The sequence below is a fragment of the Xenopus laevis genome, chromosome 6L, assembly GCF_017654675.1.
Source record: "Xenopus laevis strain J_2021 chromosome 6L, Xenopus_laevis_v10.1, whole genome shotgun sequence".
Classification (NCBI taxonomy): domain Eukaryota; kingdom Metazoa; phylum Chordata; class Amphibia; order Anura; family Pipidae; genus Xenopus; species Xenopus laevis.
In genome coordinates, this window is record NC_054381.1 from 125,345,197 (window position 1) to 125,369,169 (window position 23,973).

At 39.6% G+C, this 23,973-nt stretch overlaps 1 protein-coding gene across 2 annotated transcripts in view; it reads left to right on the forward strand.

Annotated features, from left to right (window-relative positions):
• Positions 1-17,938: 17,938 nt before the first annotated feature.
• Positions 17,939-23,973, forward strand: part of clvs1.L (clavesin 1 L homeolog) — a 50,463-nt gene continuing 44,428 nt past the window's right edge. Inside the window, exon 1 of one of the 2 annotated variants that reach the window (XM_018266651.2) lies at positions 17,939-18,135. The gene's annotated coding sequence lies outside the window, so the exon portion shown is untranslated. Of the gene's footprint in view, positions 18,136-18,233; positions 18,387-23,973 lie in introns of those variants that run through there. The other variant, XM_041565559.1, reaches the window with a different exon arrangement.

Genomic DNA, 23,973 nt, shown 5'->3' on the forward strand with positions numbered 1-23,973 from the left:
ACCCGCACATCACTAATCGGCGACCTTCCCTGCCAGCTCAAATCTAATAGCCTTAGCAAACACAGTAAGGGGTACAGTTACATGACGATCAAAATCAATGCAATTGGCAAATGTGTTCATTTTATACTGTATGACATGAAACCCTCAACATTCTAAACATTATTTTTTTACAATGCTCCTGAATCCACACGTTGCTTTGCACAGTTATTTGTTCTCACACGGTGTCCCCTTAGAGCTTACAATTTAATGTTGTCCCCTTAGTAGGGAGCAATAAAGTGATTTCCCCAAAGTCATAATGAACTGACGTGGGAAATCAAATGTAGGATCAAAGTCCTGTGTGATTACTTGGTGCTGCAGCAGCTGAGCCACTCTTTTTCTCAGTTCCTGAAATTACTTGGAACAACAAGACTCCAGGGGACACAGCAACAGACACAGACCCCTCAAGAAAGGCCATGGGAGAGTCTTGCTTACCAAACCTATGCAGGTAACACTTCAATGTCCCATAAATCAGCCTGAATGCATTCAGTGTACGTTTTGCAGAACTGCTTTAGATGAAGCTAAACTCATGGAGAATCTGGTGCCAAATGGCCTTACAAGAACATGTCAACTGCAGATATATTTTTGTAGGCTTCCAACATATTTTTATAATTCTGACTGCCCATACCCTCCACACAAAGTTGTTTATACTTATTTACAATTAGGCCCTGGAATATTGTAGGACAACGTGTTAAGCAGTGTGGCCACTGTATAATTTTCACATCTGCTTCTGCGCCATTGGAGCTTACAGTTGCAGGTCCCTACTATGCACACACACACATACTAGTGTCAATTTGTTTTTGGAGTGTGGGGGGGGGGACATGAGTACACAGAGGGGAACCCAACAGAAGGAGAACATACAAACTATTTGTGCAGATTTTAACAGGGGCCTCATTTACTGATCACATGGGGGAAATTCTGGAGCCCAAAGAGGTAAAATATTTGTAACATCCATGGAGCAGCACTTGTGGGATTTGCTGCTCTCTGCACCTTGTGCACAATTATGCAGCTACCAGATTGCTGACTTTGCAAAACGGAGAGCTGCTGAATAAAAGTCAAAATAATTCAAAAATCACAAATGGTAAGAAATGAAAACCAATTACAAATTGTCTCAGAATAGAACTCTCTATATCATACTAAAAGTTCATTCAAAGGTGAAGAATCCCTTTTTAACAGATATTTAACAGCGTTGTACAATAAATAAGTGTATACATTAAACATGCAAGAATACATACAAAAACAACCAATAACCAATACAAGAGGTAAAGAAAACCCTGTCCAAAAGAGCTTACAATCTAAAATGCATTTAGTATGAACTTTCCAACACATTCAGGGAGAGAAAATGTTTCATTAAATGTGCTTGACATTTTGCAATCAACTGACCACTGGCTGACCATCTCACCAACAGCATGGCAGATATTTCCATTATGTGGGACACAATGAGTAATGAGCTCCCTAGTAAATACAGCATCTAGTTTTGTTTATTAGAAGCAGATGGAAGTGCCTCTTGACAGAGCCAGTGACAAAGGGGAGGTATCTCATAAGAAAGGCACAGAGCTGTCTGTCAAATGAATAACTCAACAAATGGGCACAGATGTGTGGCCTCTGCATTTGACAGGTCTACTTTGACATTATTCAGATGTGACAAGTCATTGATTAGGAACCCCCCATTTTAACATATTGGCTTATGTGATTCTGCATGCTGAACAGAAACACAAATGCACAGCAGAAAAACAACAAAGTAACTCACCCCACGTATGTTTGCTTTATATCAGTTATTGCTGAATTTAGTTGGAAATATATGTTTCAGAGCAAGTTTATAGATGTTAACTTAGATAAATGGGGGAATGTAATAAAAGTCGCAAGAGCAAAACAGTTTGCGTAAATAAGAATAAAAATTTGCACCTGGCAATGTAATACTCTTCCTTAAACTGTTATTGCATTGCAAATATTAATTGCGCATTGCGAATTTTAATTGCGCATTGGCAAGTTTTAGGAAGTGCTTGAAGGTGTCATAATCTTTTGGAGCAAACATAACAACTTTCCAGTAAGAAGTTTTATTACATTCACTGCGCACTATAAAATTTCCCTTCTCGGAAGTGGTCGCTAAACATTTTCCGGGTTCGCAAAAGCTATATTAAATTCGCACAAAGGCAAATTTGTTCGCACAAAGGCATAATTTATCAGATTGCCTCTTCTTCAGGCGGCTAATCTCCCCTAAATGCCTTCCCACCGTCTAGAATGTAAATCGCCGGCGGGATCGCTTTGGTTTTCCGAAGTCAGGGTCAGACTGGGGGGCCCAGGGCCCACAGGTTCTTCTGCCTTAGGGCCCCCCTCCTGACCCTGAGGGCAGGCCAGCGTCACCACTGCATGCGTGTGCATCTGCGTCAGCTCGCGCACTCGCTCATTCTCGTCAGCGATCGCACTCCCACTGGACTCGGCAGGAAGAAAACCAGGGTGTGGATCTGGGCCAGAGAGGCCCACTAGAGCCAGGGGCCATCGGGTTTTTTCCCGGTGTCCCGCCCAGTCTGATCCTGTCCGAAGTCGTCCGTAGTTTTTCCTCGTGAGGCAACTTCAGGCGACTTCGGAAAATGAAGCGTTCCTAGTGCCATTCCGCCGACGATTTACATTCTAGCCGGCGGTAAGGCATTTAGGGGAGATTGCCCTTACCGACTTTTATTACATTCTCCCAATAGACTCTACAACACTGACAGAAGTGACTGCCATATGCCCCTCATATATCCATGGAGAAGCATATCCAAGGCTATTGTGATACTAAAATCTACAATTAGTATAGATATCGGTCTATATAGTTATGTGAGTGTATGGAGGGTCGGTGTGAGTGTGTATAGATGCTGGGTTTTATTTGGAGGGGTTGAACTTGATGGACTTTTGGTCTTTTTCAACCCAATTTAACTATGTAACTATGTAGGCTTGTACACTTTTAGGCTAATGGCAATACTCAACTGGTAACTGACAATGGCTCTCGAACTCTGACACAAGTATGGTGATAAATACAACGTCATACACATTACTACACACAATCACAGGCATGGTCACAGTTTTATGTGCACAGTCTTGCAGAGCAGCCATGGACTCACACACTCAAACATTGATGCAAAACACACATGCACTTATTCTTGCTCTCTTTCACATCTACATTTTCATATACATTCACTCATTGATCATTAAAGGAATTATTCAGTATAAAAATAAAAACTGGGATATGGTGAAGTAACCGCCCATCCATGACAGGTAATAGTCTGTATAAAGGGACTAATAATAAAATATAAAATGTCAATTGCCCCCCCAATTCCCCAATACACAGAAAATGACATAAGCCAGATGGGTGATGGAATATTTAATGATGGTCTAATAAAATAATATAAAACTGTGCTCATATAATGTCAAGGCCCTGCTGCCAGAGGCCAAAGAGTTAACATCAGTTGGGACACGAGATGGAATTATAGCTACAGAACTGCACATATACACCCTGTCTGCAGCTGGAAGATATAGACTACAAGGCTTGCAACATTTGTGCCTAGGAAACCATATGATTGGGAAATATGTATTCCAGCAACTGTGCACTCACCTTTACAAGAAGTGTTTTACCATTTATGGAAATCCATGTACCCCCTTTTTACGGTAAATGCCCTGTAAAAGGTATAAAATCGTGGACAAATAGACGTGACATTTCAAGCTGTCCGTGTCATACTTGCTAAGTGTAACATTGTGACAAGCTTCCCAAGATTCCAATGTTTTGTCTAATAAATAATTTAGTTATTCTAAAGAACCTTCCTTGTCTTGGAGTCTTGTTTAATAATAAGGTTCTGGTAAGCAAAGTAGCAACAATAGATAAGATGTGAAATGTAAAAAATGTTTCAAATATAGTTAGGAAAAAATGTAATACAGTATATAAAGGCTGGAGTGACTGGATGTGTAACATAATAGCCAGAACACAACTTCCTGCTGTGCAGCTCTCTTGGTTTCCACTGATTGGTTACCAGTAACCAATCATAACCATTTGCTTTTGAATCTGAGCTGCATGCTAAGGATCAATTGCAAGGTCACTGAACAGTTATGTCCCATGTGGCCCCCCTTAAAGTCACTGACTAACTCAGAGTTAGAGAGTTGCAAAGCAGGAAGTAGTGTTCTGGCTATTTTGTTAGAAATCCAGTTAGTCCTGCCTCTATACATACCTCCCAACTGTGCCATTTTTTAGCGGGATAGTCTCGATTTTAACAGCTCAGCCCGCGATCCCAGGTTTGTTACTGAAATGTATCGACTTTCTCTTTGATCTCCTGCACTGAACAGCCAGGAAAATATACAAAGTTTCTAACATAATTGGCTTGAATAGATACTTAGATACTTTTGTAACAATTTACGATAAACAGGTGTCTTGGGGAAACTGCAATTTGAAGGTTAAAGGGCAATTGTGTAATAACACATAAAAACCACATAAATGAGTTTAAACTTTTATAACCTGCCAAATTTTGTAAAATGGTCATGGTAATTAGAGGTTGTGGCCACAAAAATGGACATGGCCAAAAAATGTGCCCTATTCTCTTGTGATTATATTCTACTTACATGCAGGCAATATCCTAGTACAGAAAAAAATGTATTTAAATCCTTAGTGAAAAATCCAAGCCTATCTCCCAGCAAACAAAAAAATTGTATAGTTTATATTGTATATGTGCAACACGCACACACATGTGTTTATATATCTACATATAGCATTAACTTAATAATGCATAGTGACTTTAGGTTAAAAGTCTACCTTTGTCTACCTTTATGCTGATTGTGAGATATTTGTGGAGACATGTGGGTTACCTGAAGCTTGATATCCTTCTCCTGATATTACTTGTGCAGAAAGAACCAACAAAACAGAGAAGAAACTCGCCAAATCATCACATTAAACACAATAATGATGTGCTATTCCTTCAGTCTCTGTCTGCAGTTAAAAATAAATAAGAGCCTGCAGCAATTACAATATTTAGCCTGTGATTTGTAAAAGAAAAATTACTTTTGTCCCCACCATCATAATGAAAACACCCCTGGGGGTGCCTTAAATATGGCTTCCAGGCAAAGTTTATAACAAAGCAATAGTGTGGGCCGATCAGTTATTCTGTCTTAATCATACAGGCTTTGCCCTGGTTTTAGCACCAATTAACACAGTAGGGAAGGCAACTAGAGGGAAAGGGTGGCAAACGTATCATTTTTCAATTGTGTACAATTAAAAGAGATTCATATGCAGCTAAAACCATGCTTGGCTGTACAACAGCAGAGTGAAAAGTGCTCTGTTGCATTATGTTCACCAAAGAGTTAAACATAACTTAATGTCACGCTGTGGATTTGTGTTTCTGCACCGTGACTCATCCCAATTAGCAGCCTCTAGATGTTATGGACAATGAGAGAAATACCAGCACAAGCTCAACCAGCCAGTGTCTAGTGTTATACTTGTGCCAGGTCAAAACATTTTGGATCCCACATAAAGAAGTACATGTATGGAATCTGTTATCCAGAATGTGACTTGGAGTTTTCCAAATAAGGGATCTTTCTGTATTTTGTACCTCCATACCAAAAATCTACAAACATTAACCAAACCCAATAGGGTTGTTTTGCCTCCAATAAGGATGGACTATATCTTAGTTTGGATCAGGTACAAGGTACTGTTTTTTTATTATTACAGAGAAAAAGGAAATAATTTTTAAAAATGTGAATTTGATTAAAATGGAGCTGTGGAGATGTCCTTCCTGTAATTTGGAACTTTCTGGATAATGGTTTTCTGGATAATAGATCCTAAGCCTGTACTTGTTATATTTTCCCCATGCAGCTGTCTCTTACTTTTGTAAGGGACATATTAGCCTTATTATCACAGTAGAAGGATTAAAGATTGGGGTGAGAGCAGCCATCAGCTGATATCCAGCATCAGGGCCTGAACTAGGGGTAGCCAGAAGAGGCAGCTGCCTAGGGCACAGTATTAGAGAGGCGCTTTTAGAGGGTTTTCCTGATAAGTGATCTTTCCTTAATTTTGATCTCCATACATTAAGTCTGCTAAAAAAAAGTATTCAATCAGGATTACTTATCCCTTAGTTTGGATCAAGTGCAAGGTATGGCAGGAGTCCCCAGCCACCGGGCTGCGGCCCAGAACTGGGCCACGGACAGCCCTGAACTGGGCTGCCAAGCCTAGCCCGCAATTAACACTGGTGCGCCTGAATTGGACGCGCAGTTGCTGCTGTCCCCCCGACCCCACCACCCGGTTCTTTCAAAAAAAAATTCATTAACACCGGCCCCTGGGCCAAAAAAAGGTTGGGGACCGCTGAGGTATGGTCTTCTTATTAGGAAAAAAATTTGAAAGATGTTGAATTATTTTATTAAAATTGAGTCAATGTGAGATAACCTTTCTGTAATTTAGAGCTTTCTGGATAACAGGTTTCCGGATAACGGATCCCGTACCCATACTTAATCCAAACATGCATCTTCCACTGCTTCTTAGTTGTGGTGACCATTATTGTATCGGTTCTGACGTTTTCGAACATATTGACACTAGGGAACCCTGGACCTACCTCCACATGGCAGTAGGTTTAGGGTTCCCGCTGTGGGCTTTATCAACAGGCTCAACAGATTTTGGGCAAAAGAATCCCACACTAATGGGCTTTTAATGCCACTCTTCAGAAAGGATATAAGCCACACTTTGAAACCAGCTTGGTGTAGGGTTTCAATTTATGCAGGGAAACATTGCATTGTGGAAAAAATCATAACTGCACTTGCACACTACACCAGGTAAGTAAATGCCCCTGGCTCTTTGATGGCAGTGAGTTTTACAGCTGCAGCTTGGCTTAATCATAGACCATTTGCAGGTTCCTCCATAATTTTATGTACTTATTGCCATTTACAAGGTAGGGGAGCAAATAAGCTTGTGTTATTATGAAAATCAAGAGCATGAATATGTTAAATATATTAAAAGAACACAGCTGTAATCAGTTTTAAACTGGGTCATTTGGAATTCAATACAGTATATATATATATATATATATATATATATATATATATATATATATATATATATATATATATATATATATATATATATACTGTATATATATATATATATATATATATATATATATATATAACATTTTTATTTACAAAACATGTTTACCTTTGTATCAGTATCACACAAAATTGAGCTCAACGATGACTAATAAATATAAGATTAAGTTAATGTCATATTTTACAGACAATGGGCCTGCAAAGCTGACGTATCTGACCTTTGATTGGGTGTCTGGGATTCATCTCTGAGCAATAAATCACAGTAGGCTATCATTAGTCACACCCTTCTAGATCAAATTCTTCCCCTTTCCTCATCATAGGATAAAACCATGGAGTCTGCTGCAACTCTGTATCTTTCCATCATCAGTAACTGGTGTTGTCTATGCGACAATACTGGGGATCATTTAGTAACACTGGGCAAATTTGCACCTCTCAGTAGCCGTTCAGTGGCTTTTTTCAGCCAGCTGCAAAGTAAACAATGAAAGCAAAAATCATATTGCCATAATATGCAAATGTTCCCAGTGCTACTAAAGAAGCTCCAGTTGTCTTTTAGAGCTGGTAGAGTTGACAACTGTCCATAACTGCAATGATACCTGTGCCAACCAAGAGCAGCAATTGTCTTTACTGCAAATTCAAATCAGTGGTATAATAACTAGAAGTTATAGGGCGCCACAGCAAAATAATTTTAGCCCCCTAAGCTAAAATAAAAATTTTCATGAAAATGAAGTCACATTGACACACCAATGTGGTCCTCACCAATGGGATTTTCAAAACTACCCAATAGATTTCTGCCGTATAGATTTTCTGAAGAGAACAGGGCAGTTTAAGTATGCACGGTTCCCTCCCCTCATCTCCAGGGGGAATAAATACAGCCCTAGTGGTGTAAAGGTTGGATGTAAGGTTCCATTGTGCCTTTAACAGAGGAACCCCTGCCTTAAGCTGTCCAAAAGTCCCAAAATTGGCTGCCAACCATGGCTTTTGCAACTTATTGGCCCATGTGAGGATGAAGCAACAACCTGCTGACTGATATTTGAGTGGAGCTTGGTCAGATATTGATATGGAAGGCTGGTATAACTCCATAGGATGAGCACAATGTAGCATGATCTGATCAGCCCATTTGGGTAACCAAATCATAAAAGACCTGCTGGGATTTCCATATATGGCCATCTTTATTCCCTTCAGCCTGATAGCTGTTACTATGTGTTAGAATACCAATCTTTAATTCTATATCATACTAAAAGTTTATTTTAAAGTGAACTACCTCTTTATTGATTTACTCTTACCAACAAAACAAAGAAAAGCATGGTGATTGGGGATCTAAGCAGTAGCGATCCTAGAGGGGGCGGGACCTGGTGCGTGACGCACAGCCGGGCCCGCCCCCTCCGTACGGCCGCATTTGGCCACATTTTCAGCGGCGACCGGGGGGCCCGCTCGCACCCCCTGCTCCCCCCGGTAGTTCCGCCACTGGATCTAAGAAGGATTTACAACTGGTTAATAATAGAAATGATAATATAATAATCAAAATAGTACCAATTCTGAAAATAAAATAGAATTTTCCGTTTAGCCAGGTTATTTCTTCACACCTGGATGTTCCAGCAGAGAGGATTGTGCCCCTTTTATTAATGCCACCAACAATCAACGTTTCGGGGGGAACACAGCCTCCCTTCTTCAGGATAAATTCACAAAGTGCACAGTGCCATATTTTTATACCCTTAACTCCTCCCATCTCATCTGTGTGACATCTCATTAGTGTCATTTATGCAATTAACTCTTTAAGTTCATTCAAGTCCAATGCATATGAGTATACATCATGTTTTAAATGTGTTACAAATAACCATATATCTCTTCATTTAATAAAAAAAAATATTTTTACTCACTGCCCCTGGTTGCGTTTACTTTAGTTCAAATATTTGGAATATAACACCTCTCATGTGTAATAGGGCTATCATGATACTTCATATGTGAAGGAAAAAGGGTGATTATATAAATTATTAAATAGTGTATAAATATCTAAAACCTACAAAACCACATATATTACAAAAAGCATGTCAAATTAAAATCTTCATTGAGGCCTTTAGGCGAAAGTGTTTTCAAACGCCAGATCCAATATGCTTCTCTCCTCAATAGCGATTTTTTAAAATCAACACCTGCAACTGCAACATTGGTGTGTGCGGACCGTTTTTTGAAATTGCATAGCAGTAAGGAGACCGGGCTTGGTCAACGGAGGACCAGCACCACCACGCAGAAAAGTGGAAGGAGGTGTGCGGTAATAAAATATTTCATTCCAGCAGAGAGGAGCACATGTGTATGTATTAATTAAGGTGAGCACAGATCTGCCGCAAATCTGTTGGGAATCTTTGTCCTGGGTCCTTGGAGATCAGAATTTGCATGTTTATATTGTTATTATATATAATTATATATTATAAGGATAATAAACCAAAGATAGAACCATGTACATGATATTAATGGGGCAGGACAGGAAATCAATTCTTTCACTGTTTTTAAGCAGACTTAATAGTTCACCACTAGTGATGAGCAAAATCGCAAAACACATTGAAGTCAATGGGCATTTTTTCACCGCAACATCTTTGCATGCAGAATACAATGATGGCAATGGGCTTTTTGTGCTTTACTTTTTTCAAACAAAATACATTGGGGTTAATGGACACTTTTCCCTGCAAGGAGTTTCACTGCTGCAACTATTGATGCAGGGGACACTGGAGCTACCGCCACCTCCTAACCAGGAAGCAGTTGCAGGTTTTCCACAGCACTCTGAATAAATTGCCGCAGCAAGTTGCACCAAAATAATAGGGCACACACGTTACTTGCATTCAGAAAACCAGAAATGACAGGCTGTGAGACAGACTTATTTGAAATATTCAGTGCAACTGCACCCAATTTCTGATGAAGTACCGACACAATTGCGTTTATTTTGACAAATCGACACAATTGTCCTGGGAGCAGCACAATAAATGAGCCCTCATATCTGCAATACATACTAATGATGAAGGGTAAAGCACTCTCGATAAATGGTTTAAATTGCCTGGGTGCAGTATCAAAATTCAGATATATACCAAACAAGAAGAGGATCCGCACTCACAGGTCTTAAATAAAAATAAAAAGTTTTATTGTAAGATGCGAGAGGCCTTTCTCAAAGTGTCTAATTGTTTGTAAGAATGCAATAAATACAAAGATTTGGCAGGAAACAAGACAAATGGGAACTGACGTATTGATAACATCACCGACACAAAACTGCTAATTTGAATATCACTAATAACATCTCAAAAAATGTGTTAAAAATTACATAATATATATATTTATGGTATTTTGTTAATAGTCTCCATGATTAAATAATATAACAACTCGGCTGCTAAAATAATACCATATAAAGTAACACTGTTTCAATATATTACTTAACCTGTCACATTTCACTTCATTGTCATAGTGTTAAACATTATTGCAAAAAATCAACACAGTTGACAGGCCTGCTCTGAAGCTCTATCCATCGTATATATTAATTAATGTGTCAAGTCTAAAAACTACCACTCATGATGCCAAGTTCTGAATCCGGGCCCTGCTAATGTAACACATTTTTTGAGATGTTATTAGTGATATTCAAATTAGCAGTTTTGTTTCGGTGATGTTATCAATACGTTAGTTCCCATTTGTCTAGTTCCCCTGCCCATAAACCACAGTCTTCAGGTTCTATAGTGAATATGCCTAGGGTTGACAACTGTATGGTTTTGAACTGGACAGCCTGTTTTTTCAAAAGACTTTCTGGTGCAAGTCTTCCTGTATGGGTTTCAATGTCATAAAACCTGGAGGAAAAATTGTGTGACATCATAGCCCTCTGACATTAGAACTCTGCCCACAAACATAACTGGCTGGCTTTTGTATGGGGTGCTGTTAGTCCCAGGCACATTCTGTATAAAAAAACTATCCTTAATACACAGAATGAATGTCTCTCATGGTATATACTGTACATTATGGGGAATGTTCTGCATTGTGGTTAAAAAACATGGCAATTGCGGTCATAAATGAACCGTAAAGTCTATGTAGTGCAATGTACAGGGGACATTGTATAATTAATACTGCCAAATCTCAACTAAGCAGTTCCTTGCCCAGTGGCAATCCAGGTGCGTATCATATAATAAATATAATTAGAAAAACAGTCTTTTTCTTAGAGTGAGTTAGGAATTTTGCAACAAGACTGGGCTGCTCCATCTGCCAGTGGGTCACGCAGCTGCCTTACTGAGCCACATATACCTGATTAATCCTTATGGGAGAAATTCAACCTTGGGTAGGCTTACTATAAAGAACGTGTGTGCACAGGATCAGTCACACTTCTCTGGCTAAACCTATTATGTAGTCGTTGAACTACAGCTAACTTTGAGACTACTCATAAGACCCACTCATCATACTATACAGAATATGTGTGCACATGATGAGACCCACATCTCTGGCTAAACCTATTATGTAGCAGTTAAACTGTAGTTAAGCACATTATTAAGAGACTGCTAAAAATTAACTGGTGCAAGATTACAGCTAGGAGGAGACATTGGAGTCTTAACAATCATATACAAAACTTGTAACTGACTCTGAGAGTTTGTCAGAGTTTGTCAGACTTTATTGAAGGGATATTAGACCTATTATAATGATGGGTTAGGCTGCAAGATAATAAGTGTGATAAACTGGCTGGTAGTGGAGTAAATAATTCTGCTGTGTTAGTTCAGGTGAAGCAACCAGACAAAAACAGTAACTTGTGGTACATTTTTTACAACATGCCAGGTAGGTGTGGCCTGTCCCATTATTGCTCTTAGTTTAGAGAGGAAGAGGGAAACAGGAATATGAATCATAAGACAATGGCAAAACAGCAGGAATGCCCTTAACCAAAATGGCCACACAAGCAGGTTACTACAATAAGAATAGCCATATCACCTGAAAGTATCATATTTATGTTTAGCATACTTTATTTCTCTGCAATCATTATTAGTGCAGCATTATATTTTTCAGCCATTTGTAAGAACTTCCAATCATGAACCTGTAGTGTTTAACAGCAGCCCTTTTAGGAAAGGTTTGTTCATGTTTATTACTATGCAGCAGAGGGGACATTAGAGGGTGCCCTCTATAGCAGGTCAGATAGTATCATATGCCTCAGGGATGATGCAGCCATGTGGAGCAGAGCTGGCAACTTCTCATCTTGTTTGTATATGGCAACAAGCTTTGTTTTTATTGGTTCAGGAATGTGACTGACAGTTTTGCTTCACAGAATGGTTATTTTATCTGTTTTGTGAAGCTGAGCTTTCATTTTGTTGAAAGAATTAATCCTGTAGTATAAAATCTCGCTTTCTGTCACAAATATCTTTTTTTTCATTCTAGCTTGGCATGCACTAGTTAGTTACACTATTATATACTCTGTACTAGTGATGGGCGAATTTGTGCCGCTTCGCTTCATCGAAAAATTCACAAATTTCACGCGGAATTCGCGAAACAGCGAAAAATTTGCAAAACGGCGCGTCCATTTTTTTGACGCCGGAGTCCATTTTTTTTGACGCTGGCAAATGTTCGCCTGTGAATTTTTGCGGGCTTTTTGCGAATTTATTCGCTGGCGGCGAATCGCGTAAATTCGCCGTGAATTCACGCCTGGTAAATCTGTACATGTTTTTTTATTGACATAATTCATTCTGTAAGTAGCTTTGCACATAAGTGCTTCCGTTACATGGAGGTTATACATTTGTGAGACAGATTGCTTGTTAAACTGTACAGAATGGAGTTTGTAACATAATGACATCCTTTTGTGCACTAACCAGATTTTGTTCTCGTTCTTTAATAGAAATAAGTCTTTTGTTTATTTTTTTAACTTTGTGTATGGTCACAAATACTTATATAACATGAAAGACATTCATTCTCTGTGCAGGGATAATTTTGTATACAGAATGTATTTGGGATAAACGGCACCCCATAGCTTTTGATTTATTGTTCTGCCACCAACGTCATCCCTCTACCCCCATCCCCCAATGAATTCATCCTGTCATTCTAGACCTGCCATTATCAGACTATTGCTTCATGCAGAATCTGGTATGAATTGGGGACTTAAACAGCCATTTGTGTGTTTGAGGTCTATAAGAAAACATAACACAGTCTAGGATATTGTGTACAAAGGTACACAATTTTTTGAACGGGTTATAGACCCGTTATTCATTTTGAACCAATAGCGTTTGAATCTGATTGCTCAAACTCATTCACTATTATTGGGTCCAAGCTGTTGGCATCTAACATTGAACCCTCCATGTCATATAACACACTCTAGAGTCATGTATACTACCTGATTCGGAGCACTACTAGAGTTCCAGTGTATAAATGCTTTCCATTAACATAAGCTTCATTGTATTGAAATAAGAAACTTTCAAAATACAATCAATTAAAAATTCTGCATTATTTCTGAAATAATCAAGTTTATAAATAATCAAGTTTATCTTCATTATCCCTCTATCAGCTTCTGTTTCTTTTCGTTCTCTCTTCTTGCAGGAGTTGAGTGTCAGATTGACATTTAGAGCCAATACATCTTATAGGGGGGCTCATTTCCTAGCAGATGATTAGAGCTCACTCAAATAACTGATTCCAGTACAAACAAAATCTAACAAAATAACTGTCTTTTGCGAAATTCTGCATGTAGAGAGACAGGATTTCTGGTGATTTTAATACAGTGAGCTCTAATACATCTTCTAGGCAAAAGGAGCTTCCCCATAAGATATATTGGATCTAACTGTCAATAAATATCTGACACCCAACTCTTGCATGAAGAGAGAATGAAGAGAAACAGATGCTGAGAGAGGAATAGTGAAGATAAACTTGATTATTTCAGAAACGGTACAGAATTTTTAGTTGACTATATTTATAAAATGTCTTATTTCAGTGTGCTGAAGCTTATATTAAATTTTCATTTTAGAGATAATTCCCCTTTAAGGGAAGGCACAAACAGTGGTGTAACTATGGGTGCCTAGGCCCCGTATATATGTTTTCCCTGGGCCTACATACCTAGGGCTCCACTCTGTCTAGTCTTTTTAATTTTGGGGGTAAGACCCCCAGACCTTAGGCAGGATGTTATTGTTCACTCACATATGTTGCAGTTGCTTGTTGTAGACATTCTTGGATGGAGGAGAGCTGCCTAATTCAACTGCAACATTGTTTTTATGGTACATGTTATCAAGACCAGCAGTACAGGAAGAATAGAAAGGGAATCACTGATACTGGTCTTTATAGCAATTACATTTACATATAACAAAAGGGAACAAACCTCCCCCCCCCAACATCAAGCTCCCTCTCTGCACCATTGGTTAGTCTCAAATGTCTCTCTCTGCACACCCTGATTAAAAATGTAGAGTTGTGCAGCATGGGTGGCATTTGCGATCTTGCAACACTTTGGGTCCTCTTTTGTTCAACCCATGACACGAAGCATATGCAGTTGTAGCCAGGTTCAGAACGGCTTCTACTGCACATGCTCCTCCAGCAATCTCCAGTTGTATTACATTCACCTTTAAAATCATTGACATAATAATTAAGAATAATGTAAAGTTGTTTAGAATGAAATGTACTTTCACTGTGCGTTATATATATTATATTTGGATTGCATGGAAGTAGCATGGAAATTCGATGATCCGACCAAAAGTAGCTATTTCGAGATTGGCAACATGACATTTAACGGTAAGCATGAAAAACCACATGTTTAGCCTAAATTACCATATTTCCCCCCTATTATTTTGTTGAGCTGTGGAAATGTGCAGCTGTGCAAATGTGTACTGTACTCTGTATATCTTGTTTATACACAGGATCATTATAGGCAGCAGTGGGATATCTTCTGTGTGTTTGTTATGTGTAGTCCTGCACAGGTCCAGTTGAGCAGAATTGTTCCACTTACTTGCAGCCCAATATGCCTTCCCCATACCTGCTACCTGGTCCTACCTGCACTACCTGCACCTTTAACCAACCAAGTGACCCGCAAAACCGGAAATGACGTTGAAGGTGGAGCAACCAGGTCAGTGGGGGGGGGGGGGTTAAAAGCTTTCAATTTTGGGAGATGGGGGAATGTGAGTCTGCAATCAAAGTGGGTACCACCCAGACAGGTTACCTGTAGACTATATATGGTCAGGGAATTGAAATGACCACTTTGTGTAGTGACAAATACCCAATCCCATTTCAGCACCATTTTAAGGTGGCCATAGACGTGCAGATTACCTGCAATATTGGGCGAACAAACGGACGTCCCCATCTCCCAATCTGCCACTAACCTTCAGTTTAAATAAAGTAGTAAAAGAACAGATCAGACAATGTTCTGCCCCTGACAGCAATCATAGTTTATGTCCGACAAAAGCTTGTGACAGTCTCCCACTGAAAATCATCAGATCGGCAAAACATGCAGAGATATCATCGGCAGCCGACAGAAATTTTCTAGACTGTCCGATCAACTGAACGACCCATCGCACGAAAAATGACGGGACACGCAACACACTGTCCGAAAATTGTGCGAATCGTACGATTATATCTGTACATCTATGGCCAGCTTTCCACTCTAGTCACTGGAAATGCGTGCAGATAACCCTGTATTTAATACCATGGCAATGGCAACAAGGTACCCCATTGTATACACACCAGTACAGGGTCGGACTGGGGGGACCGGGGTCCACCGGGACTGCTGGTCCAGGGCCCCCCGCCCCCCTACTGCGCCGCACGAACGCCGCCATGCGCATGCGCGTGCGCACTTCTCGGCGCGCATGCGCAAGCGGTGATGCGATGTGCATCGCCGGAAACTTTTTAAAATTTTTTATACTATTAGAGGGGGTCTGGCCCGGCGGGGGCCCACGAGAAATAAATTTCAGAAAACTAACAAGAAAGACATTAGATCAGTCACAACTCTGTAAGAGTGATGGCAAACAGGTATTTGTCGCATGTTGTAAATGCACTGCCGTGAGTGACAAATCTTCAGTAAATACATTAGCACTGACAATGAGCAGTTGTAAAACATATGCACTGAATTACTACTAGAAACTGCATTTTCCAGTAGTTACACATTTCTTTTGCTTTAACACCTGTGATTCACACTGACACCAATGTTAATGTATTTTATGGAGCTGGTAGCGCAGACTTCTCTGGGCGACAAATAACCTTATCTGTCATTACCCCAAGAGAAATAACAACATAAGTCAGAGTTTATATCTTTCACAGCAGCAGTAGAGCAATCAGTTCAATGAAGTCAATACTGACATCATCTGTGTATTATTTTGTGGCATGAATTTATTCTCATGGACAGTTTTAGTTTACTGTTTGCTAAATGATTTCCACAGCTCATTGTTGAGTGTGCAGTTCTGCCCATTATGCATGTCCAGATACATAGACGACATTAGATATTGGTCCCCATGTTTACCAACCTTTATATCTCCTCCTTTGTTGAACTACAATTCCCAGCATTCCTGTCAGTCTGGGGAATTGTGGTTTCAGGTTTATGATTGGACTAATACAAAATGTGCTTTCTACCAAACCTTCCGTCTAGAACATAAAACTCTGCCTGCGACCACTGTTTTTCTATGAGGTTCTTGTATTGTTCTCTCCACCATCTGTCATGCCCCAACAGCTTGTGTTTCCCAGACAGATCCTGTTAACACATTTAACCTTTACTTGTAAAACAAAATGTCAGTACACTAATCATAAACACTATGTCTAGTTCCCCTTCTTTACCCATTTCAATTTAAAGTACTTAAATCATAAAGGAAATATTATTGCATGTTTTTACTTATTGTGCAACAGAGTGTATGTCTGGGTATTTAGTGTGTCTATATCAACATATATATGGGATCTGTTAAGGTATGGGATCTGTTATCCAGAAAACAATTATTCAGAAAGCTCCAAATTACAGAAAGGTCTTCTCCTACAGACTCCATTTCATCCAAATAATGCAAATTTTTAAAAAGGATTTAATTTTTCTCTGTAATAATAAAACAGTACCTTGTACTTGATCCAAACTAAGATATAATTAATCCTTATTGGAAGCAAAACCAGCCTATTGGGTTTATTTAATGTTTACATGACTTTCTAGTAGACTTAAGATATGAAGATCCAAATTATTAAAAGATCTGTTAACCGGAAAACACCAGGTCCTGAGCATTCTGGATTACAGGTCCCACATCTATATATAGGGTTAGACTGCTGGCCGAAAAGTTACTCTCCCAGTAATAAACTTAAATATATATTTTTTTGACCTGAGTGTGCAGACTTCTTTTGCAATTGAATAACGCTGCTGTAACTACATTTTTTTGAGAGTGCTGGCATCCCTATGGACTATGTATACAGTATATTATAATAAAACAGTGCCTTGTACTTGATTCAAGCTAAAATATAATATAATATTAATCCTTATAGAAGGAAAACATTCACAATGTTTAAGTATTTTTTAGTAGACAAAATATGGTGATCAAAAAGACCTCTTATCCAGAAAACCCGAGGTCCTGAGCATATACTGTATTTCTATAACAGATCCCACAATTGTATACATGTTTATTTTATCTAGAATTATGCACTGAAGGGAATATAAGTTCTTCAGGACAGAGTTCGCCCTCCAGTTGTTTCATGTCTAAGTTAAAATATGAAAAACAAATCTGACCATAACCATAAATAACTGGCAGCATTGCTGTCTGCATTCATATTGACACATTGCAATACCCGGCACAAGCTACTTGTAGAAATTAGCTGCATATTAAACAAATGGTGACGTTTGTAGTGATCCGTAGCATCCAGGGAACAGCTGGCTTGAACTTCTGCTACACCATCACAAGCAAACCAATCAGGATTGTGAGGTGGGGTTTACATTATAAGCAGGATTCAAGACAGTTTCTGCTTGGAAGACCCTTTCACTGCCTTTTCTTTAGAAAACGTCTCCTGGCTATTGCACCTCTCCCACAGAGCCAAATGCTGCTCACCAGAGCTTCTGCTCAGCTGCTCAGCCAGACAGATCTGATAATAGCAGGCAAGATGGAAGCTTTTCATGTGTAACAGGTATGTGTTCCTTACTGAATGTCATTTGGACCTATGTGTGCATTATCCCTGGGGTGTGTATGAGCTGCAGCATTTCAGCACTCTAGCGCAAGGACAGCTCCCATCTGCATTGCTTCCCCTTCACTCCATCACCTGCCAGGGCTCCCAGCAGACTCCCAGCAATGTGCCGAATGTTCTAACACACACATTGCTGTACTGCTGCTGGTTAAGGAACATGGAACAGCAGGGGACGGAGAGAGTTGAGGACCGGGGTATGTATGTATGTATATTTAACTGAGTCTGCATTTGTGTGCAACATATATCATGCCCTGCTGGAGCCAGAATGGTATGTAATCACCAAATTATATTGTATGGAACCTTACTGCTTGTTTCATACATTTCTGTTTATTATTTATAAGTTGATAGCAATAACGGGACCACGAAATGGAAACAGGCCCCCCCAGCCTTGGTGTAGTTCCCAGAATCAATGCTGTTGAAGGGATTCTGGGAGCTTTAGTCCACAGCACCTGGAGGGTAGTCATTTTCTATCCCTAGCCTAGCTGATGATGTTTGGTTGTTTGGTGCTAGAAAAAGCTTCCACTTGCAAATGTAATTCTGGTTTGTATATATATATATATATATATATATATATATATATATATATATATATATATATATATCCTTATGATATATCGTTATGATAGCTTAGGATAGCTGTACACTGTTAGAAAATGCAAATGCATATTCCACATAAAGAAATGCTTTTTTCTGTTGAAAAAAAATATGCTAATAGGCAAATGTGATTTTCTTACGCTACCAGTCATGCAGTGTTATTGGTTCAATATAATTACTACTTTTTTTCAAGTCTTACTGTGTAAGGAGGGATAAAACAGGAACCATTGCCTTGTGCAGAGTTTTATTGTAAATAGGAAGGTAGGGGTAGAGGGATCATTTAGTCAAAGCTTTATTCTTCAAAGAAAAAAAAGCAAAACCTTAACACTTGCCTATGCAGATAAGCTGCTGGAGAATTACACATGGCAGAGATAACAATACAAGAACCTCGTAGAAAACCATTAGTCCCAGCGACAGACAGAAAATAAGGTACATATTATTTTGCATTGATGTGATCATAAACTTGATCCATCAGTCCTTGATTTGTCATTCAACTACAATTACTAGCATTCCTGGAATGCTAGGATATGTGATTCAACAAAAATGGAGAGACAAAGGTTGGTAATTGTGGTGTATTTAACATGACGTGCCCCTTATGTGTATTTTTTTTTATATAAAACATATAAATAGATTAAAAAAAAAGCAAGATAGATTAACCACATAAATGTTGCGCACAGTAAGATGTCATGATTTGGGGAAGCCATTTTGGAAACAGTATGTTATTGGAGCTGATTTCACAAATTAATACACAGACAATGTTGGGGTCCAGCTGTTGGAACTGAAGTACCTCAGTGCTGTTAGGAAGGATATAAACTCAGGGATATGAAGTTACCTCGCCAATGGAGTTGCAACTACCTACTATCTTTTTTTCCCTAAAACTTAGCGAAACGTATATAATGGGATACTGAAACTCATTTACAGGCCTATCCGCAAACCTTGCACCTTATAAGTAAAGCTCAGAACAGCAGCCCACAGTCACATCCCATTGCTGCCCTTAATGTTCTTGTGTATAAATAAGGTGTCCAGAGTGATTTATACATTTGTACAGGTACACAAAACAACATCCCTATCATACAATGGGGGGAAAAGGTAGGAATAAGCAGTTACAATTTTTGGCCAGATCAGTAGTTATACTGCCCCTTTACTTCCTTTGTAATGTTGACTACTGGTGCCATTTAGTCAATATACAAATTGCAGGGCTTTGAGTTGTGCTAATAGATCTGTAAACTTCCCAGCCATTTGTATTGACTTGCGCCTGGATTTAATCCAAGTATAGTGAATAGTAATTTCAATCATATGACAGACTCCTCACAGCAATGAACACAAATGTGATCATATTAGCTTTGCTAAAGGAAATATTACCTAAAGAAGGGACCTTTAAATTCTAAAAGCTTACAGCATCATCTTAATCATCAGCCATTATGGGCATCCTATTCAGTTCCATATGCCATTTAAGTGCTAAAGTACTATCTGCCCATCTTTAAAGGGCAAGAACGGCATCTTTTCCAGCACAGTAAATATAGATTGATTGTGCACTGGTTGTGTCTTTTTCTGCTGTAAGGCCATTTGTTTTTCAAGAAACAATCTATTTGGCAGATTGTTCATTGGCATTTAGAGCTCATAGCAAATACTATTATGCATTGCATTTATTGCATTATTAATCAGCTCAACCTTTACTGGGAAAATGTTGCAATCGGAGTGTTATTTCCAGTTTTTTGCACTTTTTCAATATCAACTTTCTCCAAGCGAAAGCAACTTAACACTTAATATGATCATATAAAGCACACATACCTCATTTCCAACAAGGCAAAAAGAATATAGTCATTTGTTATATTTCAGATAGTTAGGGTTGTTGTTGATCCTCAAGCTACTGCCAGTAAACAAGTTGGGCATAATAGTGCCTTACTAATACTAATTAATGTGCTTTTATTGATCAAGTTGCATAAACAGCATTCATAGTTTCTGATTTTCTCAAGCTGTGGTAAATAGGTAGCACTCACAACACCCTGCTTTTAATTAGGGAATGAAGAGCTACAGGAGTCATGTATGACAGATAGCACAGTTGAGGTCTGGCTAATTCCTCCACAGATTTTAATCCTGTTCATTAAAGTCACATGTGTCAGAAGGCACTATATAGTTGTCCAGGGACGGAACTAGGGGTGGGCAGAAGAGCCTGAGAACGCAATGGGGGCAGCCATATACCTCTTCTGCACACCTAGTCAGATCCTTTGTCCCGCCATTGCCTGCTCCATTATTTGGCGCACCCACGTCAGCCATTAGCGTGCACGTGGGAGTACATGTGTACATGCACATTTACAGAAGGCAAGGTTGAGTGAAGAGGCCGCTTGGATGCATAGAGTGCCTGGCTGGCTTTGCCCAGTGCTGCAGTTAACGCTCAGTCTTTTCTTCCTCCTGTTCTGAATCAAGGCCCAGCTGCACCTTTTGACCAGGGGAACCCTGGAGCTACTGCTACCAAACAGGGTTTCCACAAGGGCCTACATCAATCACCATACCGTAGTTGTACCAAAAGAACATGCTGTAAATTATTCCAGCCGGATTTGGAAGATTCTCAATGCACTTGCATCTGATTCATGTCAAAGTGCAAGTTCACTGCAATTGCATCAGGCATATTTCCCCCCTGGTAACCAAAATGAAGATGGAATTCTGGGAAAACTTGTTGCATTGTGGGAAAAAAAACCATTGAGATTGAACTTTGATCGCTGCACTTGCGGTCTTATGTTTTTGCATCATCCACTACTCAGCTGGGTGGACGGCATTGTGGGCCTATAATTAGGGATGGGCTGACCTGCCAGAATACCAGAGGAACTCCTGGTGGGCCCAAGCCCTAGTGGGCTTCTACCAAGGACAATTCTCATCAGTCCTTTTTATTTCAACATATATGATGCCTATTATATTTTGAACTGTCTACATGTAATTGTTGTGTGAGTGGGACCCCAGTATCAGGTTTTCTGGTGGGTGCTAGGAGATCCAGTTCAACACTGAGCATAATTATAAATAAAATGCCATCACCTGCACAGGGAACAATGTAATTACTTCTGTTGGTGCCCCCATGTCAGACACAGAGACATAACTTTAAGGTGCTGTAGTGGTGTGTCAGCAATACTTGATTTGCCCCTTTACTATATGAACCACAGACAGGCCTGGACTCAGAATCAATCTAGGCCCTTGCATTTTAGGTACACAGAAGCCCAAACAGCCCCTCATCAACCCAATAAATAGTATTGCCTACGGCAACTTACAGCAGCCCCTCTGGCATTTGCCAGAACCCACAGATTGACAATCCGGGCAGATGCAGAACAGTTGAAACCAAATGCTTATTTTCTATTCATGCAAATGTACTGAGCTGGATGGTCCCAAAGGGAAAGTTCCAAAATAGACTACTATCTGATCATTGTTGAAGAGATAAACCTGGAAAGGATTTTCCTATTGATTCATGAAAATGTTCTCCTGGGTGACAGATGGCAGTAAGCAAAATGTATGAATCTACTAGATTGGGGGAGAAGGAATGCAAATGGGAAATGCACCACAGAACTAATTAGTGAACACAGATATCTCATTCGTCATGTAGAGGAAGATGAAACAGATGAGTAATCTTGTAGTGTTCCTCACTTTAGAGTGTACCTCCCTTGTTTGACATGTTCATTGTCAGCTGAACGAATGGCAGCGTATGTAAGAAGGTTAATGGCTCTCGCTGGCGCCCTTCCAGCAATCAGTGTGAGTAGTGTTATAACAAGCAGGGGAAATTAATGGGAACAGGAATGTATTGAATATCTGGCCGCTGCTTTGACGTGAATTACAACGTAAAGCTACAACATCATCGCAGAGGAACGTCAGTTGTTCTGAACTGAAGCACCGGGCAGATTTGTACCTCGGCAGTAACCCTTAGCAACCAATCATTGATTAGATGTTTTCAGCCTGCTGTAAGTAGAGCACAAATCAAAAATTTGATTGGTTGCTATGGGTTACTATCTAGGTGCACATTTACCCACTGTTAATAAATGAGCCCCATCTGAGTTGTATTTCCCAGTACCCAGAGAGATAAAAACAGACCATCCTATTTTAACCAGAAATACATATAACAGCATTGCAACATCATTCCCTCACAAAGCAGGAGGATTGTATGTATTGAATACATCATTTAAAAATTTGGACTCTTACATGTGGTAAGATTTACATTTAAAGTCAGTCCCATTCATTAAAGGTACTTGTGTCAACGTGCGCTCCTTGTACTTTCTTATAGTTGCACATTTCTCACAGTTTCACCTATTGGTACAGAGGAACCCTGGCGCTACTGATGCCTCTGGATTCTTTGCCGCGTAAATCTCTGCACTGCAGTTGTGCCAAAAACATAGGACATGCACATCACTCTCATGGTGAATGCCAGAAACAGGGCTGGAACTAGGGGTAGGCAGAAGAGGCATTTGCTTAGGATGCAACAATGGGGTGGGTGCCAGGTACTTACCTCTTCTTTCTCCTACCCCTGGACCGGGCCCTCTGTGTGTCCAGAGAGTGTTGTCACAGCAGGAGCACCTTTGTGCATGTGCAGGAGAGTGGGCAAGGTGGCAGGCCAGGTTTCTAAGGGCCAGGGGCATAACTACAAAGGTAGTGCAACCTGCAGCTGCACAGGGATTCAATAGGTATAGGGCCCCATGAGGCCCTAATTCATATACAATTTTAATAAACATTATTAAAAGTGGTCAACCTCTATACATTTTTGGAGCCTGAAATATAATTTGCAATATATCTATTTGCAATAATATCTAGTTAGCCAATGCCAAGGGCGCATGGCCGGATTGGCCTGGGTCTGCCCAGAAATTCTGACAAATATACTTATCTTTAGTGCAATGGTATTCGATTTGCCGCATGCAGTTTGATGCACCAACAGCAAATTATGCCAGGCACATCTCCCCCTGGAGACCACAATCATGCTAGAATTATGAAAAAACTGCTGAATTGTGGCTGGAAAAAGATGGAGACTGCTCTCGAAATTGCACTTAGCCCACTAACCTTACAGTTTTAAATAACCCCCTATTGCATTTATATGGTACTTCCATTGTTAATAATGGCTCAAAATAAACCAGTTAAAATTCCTTCTTTTTAAGTTTTGATTATTTAAATTTGCTTTCTTATAAGTTTGATATACATATTTTGGTTCAAAGTATATTC